General features: G+C 38.3%; 1 long non-coding RNA gene across 5 annotated transcripts in view; it reads left to right on the top strand.

Annotated features, from left to right (window-relative positions):
• The window catches only part of LOC103350790 (uncharacterized), a 772,648-nt gene that overhangs the window by 589,402 nt on the left and 165,011 nt on the right, over positions 1 to 18,235 (top strand). For 2 of the 5 annotated variants that reach the window (XR_011378434.1, XR_011378439.1), the window contains one exon: positions 4,264 to 14,409. The exons of the other annotated variants lie outside the window; for them this stretch is intronic. This is a non-coding gene — a long non-coding RNA (uncharacterized lncRNA). Of the gene's footprint in view, positions 1 to 4,263; positions 14,410 to 18,235 lie in introns of those variants that run through there. 5 annotated transcript variants of the gene reach the window in all.

Consider the following 18,235-nt stretch of genomic DNA (forward strand, 5'->3'; position numbering starts at 1 on the left):
CAATTTATATGCACTATCATTTTTGTGAATCCTATTTCAGAACCTGTGAATATGTTAACTGACATTTATAATTTATATCAGAAAATGGAATTTGCGGTAAGATTAGGGACCTTGAGGTCAAAAGAATATCCTGGACTAAATAGGTAGAGTCAGTCTTAATGGCCTGTCTTCAAGTCAGAGAACCTTTTTTAGTTGTGGTCAGAAAGAGTTACAATGTGACTTTAGTGATGAAAGAAATGTACTTTCTCCAGCTTTCAATATGGAGGAGAAAAGCTACAGCCAAGCAACATGGAGGTCCTTAGAGTCTGGAAAAGGCAGGAAATGGATCCTCCCTCATGCCTTCAGGATTTTTCCAGTGAGGCCCATATCAGACTTCTAATCTACCAAGTAATGCATTTATGTATTTTAAGGCACTAACCTCATAGTCATCGGTTATGACAGCATTAGAAAGCTAATACATCATTTCTTATAGCAGAGTAATGGAGTGAGAGAGGGAAAGAGGACACTTTTATCCACTGGTTCACTATCCAGATGCCTGAAACTGATGGGGCTATGCTGAGACCTGAAGCAGGAATGCAGTCCATATCTCCCACTTGGGTTAAAGGACCCAATTACCTGAGCCATCATCTGCTGTCTCCCAGGGTCTTCACTGGCAGGAAGCTGGAATCAGAAAGTGTGGTTGGAAACAAACCCAGGCATTCCAACGTCGGTTGCAAGCATCTTAATCATTATATGCCCACTACTCTGATGGAAGGAATTTTAAGAATATCACTCCTTTTTCTCAAATAGTTCTTCCTTCCTGATTCTCCCAGCCTTTAGATATGCTGATTTATCACACCCTTGACTATGTGAGGGTGCATGGGAAAAAGGATTCTGTAGACATAATTAATGTTCTTAATCAAATGACCCTAAAATATTGGGAGATTATCTTGGAATATCTGTGGGGGTTGCAATCAAATCTGATCTAATCAATCACTGTAGGTCTTTAAAGAAGAGAATTTTTCTATTAAGTAGAAAAATTGGAAGATAGGTTGGAAACAGAAGGACATAATTCCTGGACAGATCGAACCACATGACAAGGAATATGAGTAGACTGTAAAATGTGCAAGCAGTCTCTGGCTGAAAGCAAAAAAAAAAAAAAAAAAAAAAAAGAGAGAGAGAGAGATGGAGACTTCAGTCCTTCAGTCCTAGAGTGAGAGATAACTGAATTCTGCACAACTATGAACTTCTGAATTCTTTCCCAAAGCCTCTTCCAGAAAAGCACTCATCCCAGCTAATTAATACCTTGATTTTCACCTTGTGATACTCTGAAGATAGAACTTGTCTCAGCCTACCCATACCTCTACCTTAAAGAACTCTGAATTAATAAATAGGTAGTGTGTTTTGTATCATGACTTTTATGGTAATTTGTTACACAGCATCAGAAAATTAATACAGAGCTCTAAGACTTCCTTGTATTATGAAATGCCACATGATGTGATGCATAGAGTGAAGTTTTGAGTCAAAACAAACCCAAGTCAAATCTACCTCTTGCTTTTATTAACTTAATTGCCTTGGGTAACCTGGTAAACTTATTTCACCTTTGGTAAACCTTATTTCTTCATTTTTTAAAACTTTTATTTAGTAGATATAAATTTCCAAAGTACAGTTTATGGATTACAATGCCCCCCCCCCAATAATTTCCCTCCCACTCACACCCCTCCCATCTCCTGCTCCCTCTCCCATTCCATTCACATCAAGATTCATTTTCAATTATCTTTATATACAGAAGATCAATTTAGTATATATTAAGTAAAGATTTCATCAGTTTGCACCCGCACAGAACACAAAGTGCAAAATACTGTTTGAGCACTAGTCATATCATTAATTCACATTGAACTACACATTAAGGACAGAGATCCTACATGAGGAGTAAGTGCACAGTGGCTCCCGTTGTTGACTTAACAAATTGACACTCTTGTTTAAGGCGTCAGCAATCTCCCCAGGCTCTAGTCATGAGTTGCCAAGGCCATGGAGGCCCCCTGAGCTCGCCGTCTTTGATCTTATTTTGACAAGGCCATAGTCAAAGTGGAAGTTCTCTCCTCCCTTCAGAGAAAGGTACCTCCTTCTTTGATGGCCCGTTCTTTCCACTGGGATCTCACTCGCAGAGATCTTTCATTTAGGTCCTCTTTAAGGCTAGGATGAATGAGAGGATAAAACAAAACTCCAGTAAGCATCTATGATAAAGGCTGGTGAGTAGTAGTTGATCAACCAACAAAATGGTAGATAGTAAGATCTTGAAGAGTGCCAATCAATAGCACTCCCCTTTCATCTGTTGGTCCATAAGTGGAGAAATAAAGTAAAAAATGAAGATAATGGCCAACATTTTGAGCACTTCAAAATGTTCATGCAAACTGGAACAAAGAAATAAGTTTGTTTTGCTGTAAAATATTTTGAAACTTACGAATAGTTTTTTTTCGTAACATATTTTCCATGAAATTCTGAAGAGCTCACATGTAAGCATGGTATTGATAGGACTAGGTTTCAGCCTGTGGCTTTAGGTCTTTTAGCCAAGAAGACTTGTTAATAGAAAACTCTAAAATTAGGGAGACTTCATCCTCAGTTGCAGACAGGCCGGGGAACTTCTCTGTATACTTGATGTGGAGGGAAGGTAGCAGCTGTGCTCCTTATAGTCAGCTTGCTCTCAAGAGAAAAGACAGAGCTAAACCAAGAGTACAAGTGATCTTTCTCATGTTCACTGTTCAGAAAAATATTTTGGTTATTCCAAGGGTATACTGAAGAGCAATGCGGAGAGAGGGCAAAGGCTTACTTGGGGAAATAAACCCGACTTCGTTGGAACCAGAGTTGCAGTACAGAAATAGGCTTTAGAGACTGAATAAATTGTCTGCCAGCAAAGAAGTAGCTGAGCCAGGACTTCAGTCAGTATTTGTCAGATTCTGGACCTTTATGACATATGTCACAATTATTTTGCTTTATCGCAATAAAAATGTAGAAATTAGGCAGTAAAACAGAATCTGAATAGGAGAGTTATTTAAATTAAATAATTAAATTTAACTTTTCCTACCAACGTTTATCTATTTCCTAACAGAAAAAAACTGATTAAAATACAGTTCCCAGACAGGTCGTACATACTAGTGTTTAAGGCATCCTTACCCTGTGTCCAACATACGAGTTCCTGTGTTCACTCCCTGGCTGCAGCTACTGATTCCATCTTATTGCTAATGCAGGCCCCAGGAAGCAGCAATGATGGCTCAAGGACTTTAGTTTCTGCCACTCATATAGGAGACTGGAATTGCATTCCTGGCTCCAGCCCCACTGCAACCCTGCTGTGGGCATTTGGGGAGTGTACCAGTGAATGGGAGTTTTCTCTTTCTCTGTTTTATCTCACTCGCTCTCTCCCTCTGTCTAAAATAAATGGATAAAAAAGGTTTCCATACATCTTTCATTTAATTGAATTTCTGTTGTAACACTGAAGACAAATTTCCCTATGAGAGATCATTTTAAGATGAACAATATCAGTGTGTTTCATAGAAGAAAAGAAATATAAGTCTAATGATAAGCTATTTTGAGTGCCATATTTTGACACTCAGATATCAATAATGGCCTATGGAAAATTTTATTGCTTAAGTATAACTTTAAATTATATAGAGGTTGCATTATTGAAGCTATTAAATGGCCTCAGAAGAAGAATTTGTTTTCAGGGTTTCACAATTAATAAGTGATACTCTGGTTTAAAGTAATAGTGGATTGAGCTGAGCCTTCACATTTCACTTGGGTTTCTCTGCAGTTAATTAAATACCACCACAAGGCATACCAATCCTTACCAAAGTCACTAAAAGTAAAAGATCTGAGGCCAATTTATTCTGGTTGTGATGGCTAATTTAAATTTTTAGCTGACAGATTGCACAAATTGCCAAAAGTCATATTAATTTTTAAAAACAACATTGCAAAGCTACCATTTCCACAATTAAAAACTATCTTCTAATTCTATTTTTTTCTGTGAAACAATTAAAACATGTAGATTTAAAATATGAGTATCTTCTCATTGGAAGGTAAGAGATTAAATTTCGATATGATTTGAAAAAACCTACACAGATTGTTTTTGTTGCAAAAGTATACATGATTATTTTCTGTTGAAGCAGTTACTAAGACTTCCTATTCTTTTATGTTATCATGCTATAATTCATTGTAATATGGTAACACATCATCACCTAGTAGTAATGACTCCTAAGGTCATTAAAACAACTATCATATTTCTTACAGAAAGCAAAGAAATCTAAATGTTTGAATGAGTGCCTCTTGGCCACATGGATCAAAGCCAAAGGAAAAAAAAATTAAAGACATGTTGCTGAGTAGTCCAGCATTTCAGAAGTACTGCTTGGAGCAGGAAGATGTCAATTGACATTAGGAAATACACCCTGAGAATAGTAGGAAAGGCTGACTTCAAATAATGTTACACCTCCATTCCCATGCAAAATGTCACATAGCTAAGACTGACAACGCGAGATGGTTGCCGGATTCCTAGTTCTGTGGCCCAAATGTCTACTTTAGTGTCATGTGAACTGCGGCTATACAGTAAACACTGATGGATCTGAATGATATGTATGAGCTGTGAACACCATGAAAAATGTAGAAGGAACTTCAGAATGATTCCAGGATTCCAGAAAATTCCATGTCATGTGCAATCATATTATTGGTTTGTATGCTGCCAGTGTTTTAATTTAAAATTCTTCCTTATCACATCACCAAATTTATTATGCTGTAAGACTCATTATGGCATACCTTTGGCCTGAAATATTATATTTTTGACAGATTTTACTTTGATTATTTATGTTATTAATAGAAGCCCCTATATTGGTTTAAACGTCTCTTATTTAACAAATGACTTTACTAGTCTGAGCATACTTTATCAGCAGTCTTAGGAAGTTCAAGTTTGGTTTTAAGGCAGAGATTTTAAAAACTAACAAACTTTTCCTTTTATTTACAACACAGAACCATGCAATTAGCCTCCTTTGGGGGCATTCTGTTTGCATGGTTACTTAAAATTCTTATTCAATGTTTCTTTCAGATATTATTTTACCTATCCTGAAATGGGACATTTTTTTTTCTTGGCAGTATTTGTTATCACTTTAGATATAAGCTTACTTTAAAAAGTATGGAAAATGGAATTAAAAGATAAGTTCATGCTGAAGCTAAATATTCACAAAATAAAAGTTTTTATTCCTCAAAAAGTTCATAGAAATGTGTATTATGAAATTTTTTGCACCAAAATAATCTTTTAATTCTATTTTCCCCACACACTTTTTGAAGTATCCTCATATTGATGGTCCCCGAGCGAGTTCAACTAGAACCAACACTGTGGTATCACCAACTTGTCAAATAGAATAAATTAGTGAGTTTCACCATCCACTCATTATATATTAATTGAGATCTTCCAAATGTGATAGATCTTACAATATGATAGATGCTGTGAACATAGGAATAATCCAGGAAAGTTGTGGCACATCTTTCTTTTTTCCTTTTTCTTTTTCTTTCTTTCTTTTTTTTTTTTTTTTTTTTTTTTTTTTGACAGGCAGAGTGGACAGTGAGAGAGAGAGACAGAGAGAAAGGTCTTCCTTTGCCGTTGGTTCACCCCCAGTGGCCACTGCGGCCGGCGCACTGTGGCCGGCTCACCGCGCTGATCCAACGCTAGCAGCCAGGTGCTTCCTCCTGGTCTCCCATGGGGTGCAGGGCCCAAGCACTTGGGCCATCCTCCACTGCCTTCCCAGGCCACAGCAGAGAGCTGGCCTGGAAGAGGGGCAACCGGGACAGACTCCAGCGCCTCGACCAGGACTAGAACCCGGTGTGCCGGCGCCACAAGGCGGAGGATTAGCCGTGGCCCATCTTTCTAGACAGCATTTTTGCCCTTAAATTGTTCTTGTTCTTGTTCTTGTTATTTTATTTATTTTAATTTACTTGAAATGTAGACAGACAAAGACAGAGAAAGGTATTCCATTTATTGGTTCTTTCTCCAAATACTTACATCCCCAGGGCTAGGCCAGACTGACTCAAAGAGCCTGAAGGTCAATTCAAACCTCCCACGCTGTGGCTAGCATCCAACCTCCTGAGCAATCAGGGCTTCCTCTGGGATGTGCATTAGCAAGAAGCTGGAATAGAAATGGAGCTGAGAACCTGAACCTGAACTCTGATATGGGATGCAGGTATCACCAGATGTGCCTTAACCACTGGGCCAAACACCCTCCCCAGCAACACGTTTGCTTTTCTTGTTTCTCATCGTGCATCTATTTTAAAGCATGCCATTCCAACCCATAGTTATTATACATTTATCACATTATCATTATAAAAATGCTCACTTAGTTGGAACTAGAGACTTCAGACATTGAGCATCTCATCAGTGATTTTCCTATAGACACATTATCCACAATTTATTTTCCAACAAAATCTTTAACGCCAAAATACCTCCCCTCACATACACAGATTCCTTTGTTAACTTCTTTCCCTTTATCTCAGTGGCATTTGCTATCTTTTGTATGACATTCCTTCTGCTAGTGGGTCTCCTTCGCTCTCGCCTTCCCTGTCCCTTCTGCTTTTGCCCTTCCTTCCTTAAGTACTCATATTCTTCAGTTTCTTCCTTTTATAAATATACTGTGTAGCTCCTGTGAGTTTTAGATATAGAGCATCAAGGAGTTTCTATACTTTGTCACCTCCTTTGGCCGCACCCCTTTACAGATATTATTAACTTCATTCTGTTAATAAAGCACATGGAACTCAGGGATTGTCAGCTTCAGAATATAAGAATAACACATGACAGAATCAAATATAGATCTCTACAAAAATCTCCTAGAAAAACATGCCACCTAGTTGCTTTAATGCATGAAATCGTGTGGAGTTTTGAAATACTGAGGTTCCTCAAAAGAAGGTTTATAACCAGGAATACTTCTTGGAAGTTTCTTCTTGAAATGTGGTTTGACTCTTAAAAAGAATTATTATTTAATCAATTTTCAGAAATAACTCATAGCGGTATAATTTTTATTTAAGCTGAAAACTATTTCTTGATTATTTCAAAGATTCTCACTTGATTTTAACCTGCAGAGTTATCTACAAGGACACTTCAGAAAGTTCATGGAAAATGGAAATAAAAGTTTTTGAAATCCGCAGATATGAGGGAGTCTTCAGGAAGTTCCTAAAACAGGGTGGGTGTTTAGCCTACTAGTTAAGAAGCTCACATTCCGTATTGGAATACTGGGGTTCAGTTTCTGGCTCCAGCTCCTGACTTCTGCTCCCTGCTAATGCAGACCCTGGTGGGATTCAGTGATGGTTCAAGTTACTGTGTTCCTGCCCTTCATGTGGGAGACACTGATTGAATCCCAAGCTCCCAGCCTTGGGCTAGCTCAGTCCTGATGCAGGCATCTGGGGAGTGATCTGGTAGATGGCAATTCTCCTTTACTTTATCTGCCCGTCTCTGTGCCTTTCAAATAAATTAATAATATTTTAAAAGTTCATGGAAAAGTGCATACTATGAAAATGTGTGCATGGATTTCTTCTCATATTTCTCCTTATGTTACTTAACCATGATATAAATTATATATGTAAGGAAATAAACCTCAAATATTTTCCTCTTAAAGCAGAATGGAGAACTAGAATATACTTTTTTGAATAAGAACTAATATTCCTTAAGCTTCTGTTTGCTTTTTATTACAAATGATTCATTATTTCAACATTTCATGATTATATTTCTCATGACATTCATCTGAATAGCCTGCAAAGTGTTTTTTAGAGTTTATATATATAATGATGGAGTTCACATAATTCCACAGAAATTTAAATATTTTTTAATCTGTAGTTTTCTTGCTAAGTAAAAAAAATTTATATATTTAATATGATTTTCCCTTTCCCCCCTCTGCTATAAATAGGAGATAAATCACTTTCTTTTAATAATCTGAAGCACTGTCAACTCCTGAGAGTACATCTGAATAATTCCATTCTTTTAAGGTTACCAAAAAATCAATTATGATTAAGTTAATTGTAGAAAGCCTGGATTTCCATGTAAATTATCATCCCTCCAGAAGTATATAGCATTAAATACTGATAATTAGAGGTCTGAAGAAGGTCTTAACAATACACTCTAGGTAATTGACATCCCACTTCAAAGGGCTTAGTTCTTGTGATTATAAAATAAAGTATGTGTTTTATGAAGTTGGTAATAAATGAAAGTTTTTTTTCTTTAATAGAGAAGAGATTCCTCCACACATGATTGCAAAGCTGTAATCACCAAATATCTCATTTTATAGGGAAGTAGTGTTCATGATGGGAACTGAGAGATTTTCCAAAATACTCTTTGTGGCAGGCATTAAAAGATTGAAAGGAAAAAGTCAGATATCTAGATTAGCCAGTGTGGAAGGTGACTCCTGATCCTTCACGGGCATTTTCCTTGAGATGATGTTGCTAAAGGTCGAAGGAGTTAGTACAGTGGTGGTGCTCACGTCAGACTCTCGGGAAGAGTTCTATGTATTAGTAAAGTGTACGTAGCACCTTTCCTATAGTTCATTGATCACCAGCTATTTATGCTCAAGGATATGTGGAGTAAGCAACTTCAGGAGAAATTGCAAGTATCTTTTCTGAAAGTAAGCAAACATGGATTGTTATAACTTGTGTTACTCCTATCTTCGTTTAATATAGACAATGCCAATGTCTGTCTTATACTCAGAGTGCCATTGAGTCTCTCCCCAGTTTGATTAGAGGTGGAACAAACCATTAGGAATAGTGCAAAGAAGTTATCAAGTAAAATGATCTGTAAAGTCCCATTGTGTACAAAATGCTTTGATTCACATACATTCTACTATTTATATTAGTTTTAACCTTGGGTACATTAAACCAACATTTTTTTTTTCTGAAAAGGCATGCTAAAAACCAAATTATTCTATTACAGTGTCAAGTAAATCCATGCTATTTATTTTAGGTGCTCCCCAAGAGAGGCAGTAGAATACCACAGAAGACATTTTAATTCATTGGCCTAATCAAAAGCAATGGAAAGTAGAGGCTGTGTTCCCTGAAAGGTGCCCTGATATGTAGGTGGACAATGAGCTTTATAGGGCTGGAATTTTTTGTTGACCATCAAAAAGTAACCAACATTAGAATATTGAAGGAAAAAAGAAAGAGCTGAAAGAATCTTTCTATCTGTTGTTAAATCTCCCTGAAAGATTCTCAGTTACTTTTGCCAACAATGAATTTCTTATCAGAAGTGTGCTGCACAAAACCAAGGAGGCTTGGAGGAGTGAATGGGATTGATATTGGGAATGACCTCCTAAAATCTGTGCAAAAATGTGGCCCTTAAAATTCCCCAAAAGTGCCACCTGGGATGTCACATATGTTACCAGTATTTGGGGTACCATATGATATCACCATATGCATATTAATAAATCCCCAATATTAATAAGCCCGAGAGGGTTCTTGCCTAATATTTAGAGAAGAATTCTAAATACCAGCATAAATAAATGAGGCAGCATGGTACATTTTAGGCTTTTATTTAGTGTGAAAGATGCATAGGAGAGTGAGAGCTTTATCTAAGAGCAGTTAATCTGGGTTCATACCAAGCACCCGGAACCAGCCACATGGAGGAGCATCTAGGCCAGGAAGATAGGGTGGGTGGCTCGAAAGCCACGTGGTCTGGAGGCGCAGGGCTACAGCAAACCCTCTCCTGGCAAGAGACCAGGGAAAGGGAGAGAAGGGCCAGACACACCACGTCCCAGGCTTTTAACTCACTTCCAAAGGGGAGTGGTTAATTAACCTGATTGGCTAGTGGGCACCCAGGTGAGGCCAGGTAGGGGCATGAGGTCACACGGGGGTGTGGTGAAGGCGTGGTCTTCCAGCTCACAAATCTAATCAATTTTAACCTGTATGCCTACCTACTTCAGGATGAAAATGGCATTTGTGTTATCTGACGTGGGTAGAAAATTATTCTCTTGCACAGACAAGTGAAACGACAGAGAGAAAATTGTGGGGAAAGAGGAAGGAATAAAGTAATTTGGCCTCTGGGTGGTTTTTTTTTATTTTTACTTATTTTTATTTTTTTCAAAAGGGAGAGTTTTCTTGCTTTAGGTGCATCAAGAGCAGCTACTTTCTAGTTTATGGTCTCCAGAAGGTAATGTAGGACCCCAAAAGCGGTGTCCTTTTGTGACGACCCCAGAAACACAGACTCCAGACCAGACGATGCAAAAGGCAGGAGGCAGTTTTATTTCATTTGCGCAAATGGGCCCTCTACTTGCTGCCGCAAGCAGCGGGGGCAGAGAGGAGCCCTGAACAATCATTTTACACAGTTTTTAAAGGGCAAAACCACAAAATTAACATACTATAGGGTGGCGTAAGTTTATTGGACAACTACAAGGGGAGGAGGTCGTCGAGGAGGAGGAGAAACAGGGGGCTACGTGCCCTACATGTCTAAGCTTGGATATGGGGAGGGGGTCCTTGAAGAACAGAAAGGGGTGGCTACGTGCCCTACGTGCCTCGCGGTTTCTTTGTTAAGCTTGAACAAGCACAGGGGAGGGGGCTTAGGTGTGTACCAGGATGTTCTGTCGCCCTTATCTCTGGGTAGTAGCCCTTATCTCTGGGTAGTAGCTATCTGCCTTCTCTGTGAACTTAGTTTACTCCCCATTTCCCAGGACTGTTTTATTAAGGCCATTCTTATGGCGGCTCTTGGCTCTCGGCCGTTCCTTTCAGTAAGAAGTGATGGTATTACAGGCTGGCACTCAGAAAAGGAAACTAATTCCCACGAAAGGGTGAAGATAGTCGACTGAGGAATGTCTGTTTTGTAATGATGGGATGTTCATGGTTACTAGCTTACTGGTGTTGCAATAACAAATCACCATACAATGGGTAACTTAAAACAACAGATACATACAATTTAATCTTTAGACCATATGAAATGGATGGCTGACACTTTTCTATAATAACAGCAGAACCAAAATGAGAGTTTAAATTATGATTTCATGGCTAGATTTACTTTGCCATGGGCACAGTAACAGGCAAAGACCTCCCTTTCAGACCAAATGGAGAGAAAGTTTTAAAGTGAGGACATAGCTTTCCTCATGCGCGTTGTCTACCTCAGAGAAAACCACTATCAGAACATGTCTGTGACTATGGATTTCTAGTTTAGGCGACCAAAGATTAGGGACGGAGCTGCCCCTTGACTTGCATCCTCTTCCTCTGGTCTGCTTTAACAAAAACCAGGAGGAAGAGGAAGCTAGGCAGCAGAAACAATGTAAAGATAGGTGGCAGGCCAATTCATGGCTGTTTACGCAGTGATCTGCCATCAAGGAGACCCAACAGACCAGCCCACTGCATCGATTTTGGATGTGGAAAGCCAGAGCGTCTGCGGAACTCACCTTATAAAGAGCCCTGGCAGCTCTGCCAGCCAGGAGTTGGGTCACTGGAAACTAAACTGCCCTGGAGTCGAAGGGCACTGTGTCCCCCTGGAGAAGCTGCCTCCTGCTGGACCCTATCATGACTGCTATTCCCAACCACACCCCTTTTCAGCATGAAGCAGCCAGAGTGAACATCACCTAGTCCCCCTAACAGTTGTTAGAGTCCATTCTTCTTTAGGGGGTTATGTGAGGAGTCAGATGGGTTAATAGGCACAGTGTAGTCCCAGTGGAAATTCGGGGTGTAGAGTACTTGCTTCCCACCAAAAGTTTACCTTTAGCAAGATCAAAACATCCACCCATTCTACCTTAGGAATCTCCAAATTTAGCATGGGAATAGCAAGGGAGTAGTGATTTCACCCTCCTGAGCTCACAGTTTATTGTGAAAACAAGTTACCCACCCCACCCTTCCAGATGGTTTTTGTTCTATCCTGTGCAAGCCAGACAGGATAAAGGATTGTAAATCAGGTCTTTTGTTGAGTTTGTCCTTACCTTGATTGAGTTTCTTCACTAAAATTGTTTTTTCCTCTCTTGGAAGCCCCCCTCTATGCTGCTCTGGCTGAAGGTCTTAGACTCTAATAAATATTGTTTTTTTAAATCTAAAAATAAATAAATAAATAAACTCAGATATTTGTTCTGTCATGTGGCTCAAGGCCAGAGCCTAAAGTTGATACACACCCTCCATGTCTCTGCCTCTCAAATACATAAAAAAATAATTTTTAAAAAGTTTAGAGCAAGAAGCTAGCAGGTGCATTCTTTCTGAAGGCTCTGAGGAGGAGTCTGTCCCATGCCTTGGGGTTGCAGGAAATCCTGGGCTCCCCTTGCCTTATGGTGGCATCTCTAATGTCTTTATCCTCGAATGGCCTTTCCTGTGTGTGATTTCATATGACTTTCTTTGTGGGTATCTGTTCTTCTGGATTCTCTATTAGAGATGCTGGATTTATGGGCCACCTAGTAGAGTGTGATCGCGTGTGAAATTAACTGATAATATCTGTAAAGACCCTGTTTCTAAAAAAGTTCACACTCTGAGATTCCACGTAGAAAGATATTTTTTTTCAGTGGATGTGCAAATAGGTTTTTCAGGTCTGAGGTTGTCCAGAAATTCATTTCCATTTGCAGCATGATCCTTTATTATGCACTGTATGTGCCAAGTGGTATATTTCTGATATTTAAGTATCTTCATAATCTACAACCATTTTCTGTATCTTAGGGATTCCTTGAAAGAGTAGAAAGATGAGAGACTCTATGGTTTTAATAACCTGGCAGAGAATTCATAAAAAACTCACAGATACTGGTTTTGTATCTCCAATATTGTTAAGAGAATACTTTTGTTTCTGTACAGGGCACTTTTCTGATGAAATAAGGAAAAATAAGTTTTCTTGCACTATGTTGGGCATCACTGTATAGCAATGGTATAAACACTTCACAATTGCTCCTTCCTTAAAATTGAAAATGAACACGTGTTGTCTTCTTGATGTCATGCAGAATGGTAGTTGAGAAAAAATTGTCTTTTCAGGGTGTAAGGGACTTCTGGATGCTGTTTGTATCTACCTGGGCCACATGATGTATTCTATCTGATGGAATGTGTTGAAGTCTTTTAAAAATGTACATGCCCTCTACATGTACTGCTTTCTTATTTATTCATTGCCTTCATGCAGAAGATGGTGATGAATACTTAAGAAAAGTGCTAAACATGGTGGACACATAAGATCCAATGAATCCATGCCCCAGACTTAACACCATAAAGTGAGATGCCCATTAATTATGAAATAAGCTGTTATCATGATTGATGCACTATATGTACATCCAAATTTTGTTGGATAATACAACATAAAGATAACATAAAGACATATTCACAAAGAATGGTTGTTTTGCATTATAATACAATCCAATGCCTTACTGTGATGAAAGCCAATCCTTATTGCAATCATAGAATTTATAGTTTTACACAAAGCAGTATGAAAATTTCTCCAAAATTCTCGTTTGAAAGCATATTTTTGAAAAATCCTGTAGATCAATTTGTTTGCAAAAGCCCAAGCCATTTGGAGGGCTGCCATATGACACAACTGAAACAGAATTATAATTTCAAGACTTCTTTCTCTATGATGAGAAGTGATTATTTATTTATTTATTTATTTGACAGGCAGAGTGGACAGTGAGAGAGAGAGACAGAGAGAAAGGTCTCCTTTGCCGTTGGTTCACCCTCCAATGGCCACCTCGGCCAGTGCACTGCAGCCGGCGCACCGCGCTGATCCGAAGGCAGGAGCCAGGTGCTTCTCCTGCTCTCCCATGGGGTGCAGGACCCAAGCACTTGGGCCATCCTCCACTTCACTCCTGGGCCACAGCAGAGAGCTGGCCTGGAAGAGGGGCAACCGTGACAGAATCCGGAGCCCCGACTGGGACTAGAACCTGGTGTGCCAGCGCTGCAAGGCGGAGGATTAGCCTAGTGAGCCACGGCGCCAGCCTGTGATTATTTATGTTGAACTATGTAATCTGGTCCACTCACCTTCCATATGACAGATACAGTTAACTGCTTTGCTGTTTAATCCCAATAAGGAATTAAATACTTTTTTTCTTAGTGCTTCCTGTTATTTCAAAGCAGAGAAACAGTAATTGGAATGAAGGGATTCGAGGGCAGCAAGTAGAGTCCCATGCAGTGACAGTTTTGGTGCTCAATAGCTGCAGTAAATCACTGTGTACTGAAAGTAATTCATTGGTGTATGGTATTATACATTCCTGATCCAGTGGACAGTGCTATATGCTTCAGTTGGCAAGGTGTTGTTACATTAATGAGGCACTCAAATATAAATCTCTGTTCTTAGTGAGAAATCAAAAATGGTTTTTAGTGTTATTTTTCTGAGTTTTAATATCTTGTAGAAAATAATGATATAGGCAAGGGGTTAGAAATTGATCTGAGAAAATAGAGTTCCTGTAATTCCTTCACTCAAAATGTATAACATCAGTTAATTTTTAACTTTTCTATTTTTGTTCTTGCAAGGATATACAAAGATTAAGGGCATATTCTATTGGATGTTTTGTATTTGCTGGAAGCCAGATTGAATTCCAGCCAGCTGTTTTTCATCCATTTCCAAATGTCTGCTTTGGAACAAGAAAACTGGAGAATGGTCTCTCATCTAGGTAATGTTGGGTGGCTAATTAAGGAGATTCCAGAAATTTGCTCTCCAGACTTTTCATCAACGTGCTTACCCATTATCTGTGTGCAGGCTTCTACCTATCACTTAGATTAACTGGCCAGGTTTTGAGCATAGGTATGAATTCCACTGGTCCTGAGGGATGTAGAGGGAAGCTTATTCATCAACAAAGTCAAAGTCTTGGAGGTTGCCCTTGTGAGTAAAGTAACATTCCACGTTGTATCACACGTGAATTTCCCCCTCAGGCTGAAACAAGAGAAAATAGGTGAGGGAAGCAGAAAGTATCACTGTTTGTATAAAAGGTAGACTTTTTATACCCCTGCCAGTGAGATGTGCACTGTTTATTCAGGGGAGACAACATGAGACTGTATTTCAAGGTGACTTTTTTTTCTTTTTTAAAATTCTTAGCAGTACATTTGTGGGATGATTGATTAGGAAAATTTCAGATAAAGAAACACTGTCAATTTGTTTGTACTTTTTCTATATAAAAAGATTTTTTGATTTGAAGATAGAGGAAGGGCAAGAAAGAGAGAGAGAGAGAGAGAGAGAGAGAGAGAGAGAGAGAGATCTTCTATCCACTAGTTCACACCCCCAATGGCTACAACAGCCGGGGTTGGGACAGCTTGAAACCAGGAGCCAAGCGCTTCATCTGGTTTTGCTGCTTGGGTGGCAGGAACTCAGGCACTCATCTGCTGCCTTCCCGGGTGCATTAGCAGGGAGCTGGATCAGAAGTAGAGCAGCCAGGTCTTGACCAGTCCTCCCATATGGAATGCATGTGTCCCAGGCAGTGCCTTAACCCCCTGTGTCACAACATCCTCCCCAATTCGTGTGTGTTTTCTGCTTTCTAAAATAGAAATTCATGGAATTTTTGAGCTTAAGAATACCTTAAAGCCCCATTCCCTCATTTAACAGAAGTAAAATCCTTAAAATGATTTGTTCAGTATTGCAGCTGTTCAGTGGGAAAGCTGGGACCAGAATCCAGCTATCTGGCATCCATTCTTGCCTATATCTTTGTTTTTTTTTTTTTTTTTTCCATCTCATTAGTCCATTCAAATCATGATTTTTTAGTGAAAAGTTTGAAATTATGTTGACCAAACATTTAGCATACTAATGTTCACACTTTCTCTTAGAAATCTGTATCAAAAAAAAGGGAAATGGAATATGTTGCCTTCTGTTGAGATTTGAAATCTTTACTTTTATAACTACTATTTAAACTTACCTAATACAAATTTTTCTTCTTTAATCTAAAATAATATTATTCAGATTTTGAGGGGGCATCCTATTGGAAAATGTGTAAGACTACAAGTACAAGATTAAATTAAGCGATATTTAAAATCTTAGCAAAAATTTGGCTTATGTTAAACCTACTCTATAAATGTGTAACAAAAAAGCCGATTAAAAAGATCTCTGATACAACCTATTTGTATTTTCAGTTCTAAAATCAAAATTCCTTATTCTTTTCTCTAAGAAAATATTTGAGTTAAAAGTGTAATAATAGCTTTAATATTGGATTTTTTGGCATATAATAGGTTATCACATTAATGTTTAAAATAATATTTTTATAAGTTTGAATTCATGGATTTAGTTCAATATCAGCACATACTCATGGCTAGTATCTAAATTGTATTAGTGCTCAATTCAACCCTTGTAAATAAGAGTGCAACAAATGTCAATGGATCATTTTAAGATAATCAGTAATTTTTAAAAGGGGAATTTTAGTAGAATGACAGAATGTGAACTTTCTTCCATGGTCATGGTCGATTTTTTTTTTTAAATTTCAATACAAAAATGCTCAGTTTTCAGATGGATTAACTATCTTCAGGAGTATGCACTGAATAAAAGTTATCTTCTAATTTTCAAACATCACTAAACTGAGTATCTGAAATTATGTGACCAGCAATGCTATAAATTATCTTCGTTCTGATGAAGGTTTGATCCATCACTGTGTCACCTGTCAAACAGAAATAAACAAATCTATGCTGCCACTGATCATTATGTTTATTCATAGTTTTGATGAATAACTTTTCATGAGTGAGAAGAAAAAAATTCCAAGCTTTAAGAAAAATAAAAAGACAAAATCAAAAACTTTCATTCTTCTATAGTCTGAGAAAGAGTCGGGGAATGCTATGAATTATGAAGATATAAAATATGAAATTATAAAAAATATGAACCTATCTAATTTTCCCTCTCTATTTTTCTTGCTGTATATTTGGGATGTTAGAAATGCTTTTCTACTTAACCACACGCTGTTTAAGAGGGAACTACAAGAACTTAAATCCCAGCCATAAATTCTGCCTTCAGAATATTGTGCTGCCTTTGGAACTGTGGGGGAGTTTCATAACTCAGTAGCTTTCTTAGAGTGTGAAAACAAAAGGAGTGTAGGAGTTAACTAACTAATGAGAAACCAAGACACCGTTTAGTTCCTATAATTATTATATAAAATATGTATTTAAAGTGGCTGAAAAAGGCATGCCTATCCTCAGGGAAAAGCTACAGATTTACTTGCTTATTATTCAGTGGTTGGTATTCTTTGGTGCTTTTTACAAGATTTTTAATGCCTTATTATGTAAACTTGAATCCAGATAGGGTAATTTATAAGTTATATACAGTATAACACTGATTATAGGAATCAACACACTTAACTGCATTATTGTACTGGTTTCTAAGAATGTGCAGGAACCTGTAAAACTGTACCCCCTTTCAGACTGTCTTTTGGTCAGTAGGTGCATAGAAAAAAAATACACCATCAAGGAAGTAACAGGAACCTTGAGTTAAGATCCTAACTCCTTTGCATGGGTGAACAAATACACACAAATTAAGATGCGATACAAATAGCCCTAACTGTCTTTTATACTTCTTGCCTTCCTCCAAATGCCAACTAAAAGGTAAGTTCAAAAATGTAAATATAGGCCGGCGCCGCGGCTCAATTGGCTAATCCTCTGCTTTGCAGCGCCGGCACACCGGGTTCTAGTCCCAGTCGGGGTGCCGGATTCTGTCCCTGTTGCCCCTCTTCCAGGCTAGCTCTCTGCTGTGGCCCGGGAGTGCAGTGGAGAATGGCCCAAGTGCTTGGGCCCTGCACCCCATGGGAGACCAGGAGAAGCACCTGGCTCCTGCCTTCGGATCAGCGCGGTGCGCCGGCCACAGTACGCCAGCCGCGGCGGCCATTGGAGGGTGAACCAACAGCTAAAGGAAGACCTTTCTCTCTGTCTCTCTCTCTCACTGTCCACTCTGCCTGTCTAAAAAAAAAAAAAAAAAAAAAAAAAAAAAGTAAATATAATAAAATATGTACAAATAATTTCTGTCCTTTCATATGTTTTTCATTTTCAGATACAAAAAATCTTCTAGATCTATATTCTCATCATTTCAAAAAAATTAGTTTGAACATGTGCACATTGGAGAGTGACAGGAAGCAGAGACTATGAGTGTTCTTCAAAAAGTTCCTGGAAAGTGAATATTAAGAATAAACTATATATGGGTTTCATAATTTTTTGTTCCAAAATAAATAATTTTTAAAAGGATTTATCTTAGTTATTGGAAACGCAGAGTGACAAGAGAAAAGGAAAGACAGAGATGGGAAAAAAATAAACTTATCTCTTTTTTCCATTTTTCTTTTTTTTTTTTTTTTTTTTTTTTTTTTTTTTGACAGGCAGAGTGGATAGTGAGAGA

This window comes from Oryctolagus cuniculus, chromosome 8 (genome assembly GCF_964237555.1).
Source record: "Oryctolagus cuniculus chromosome 8, mOryCun1.1, whole genome shotgun sequence".
Taxonomy (NCBI): Eukaryota; Metazoa; Chordata; class Mammalia; order Lagomorpha; family Leporidae; genus Oryctolagus; species Oryctolagus cuniculus.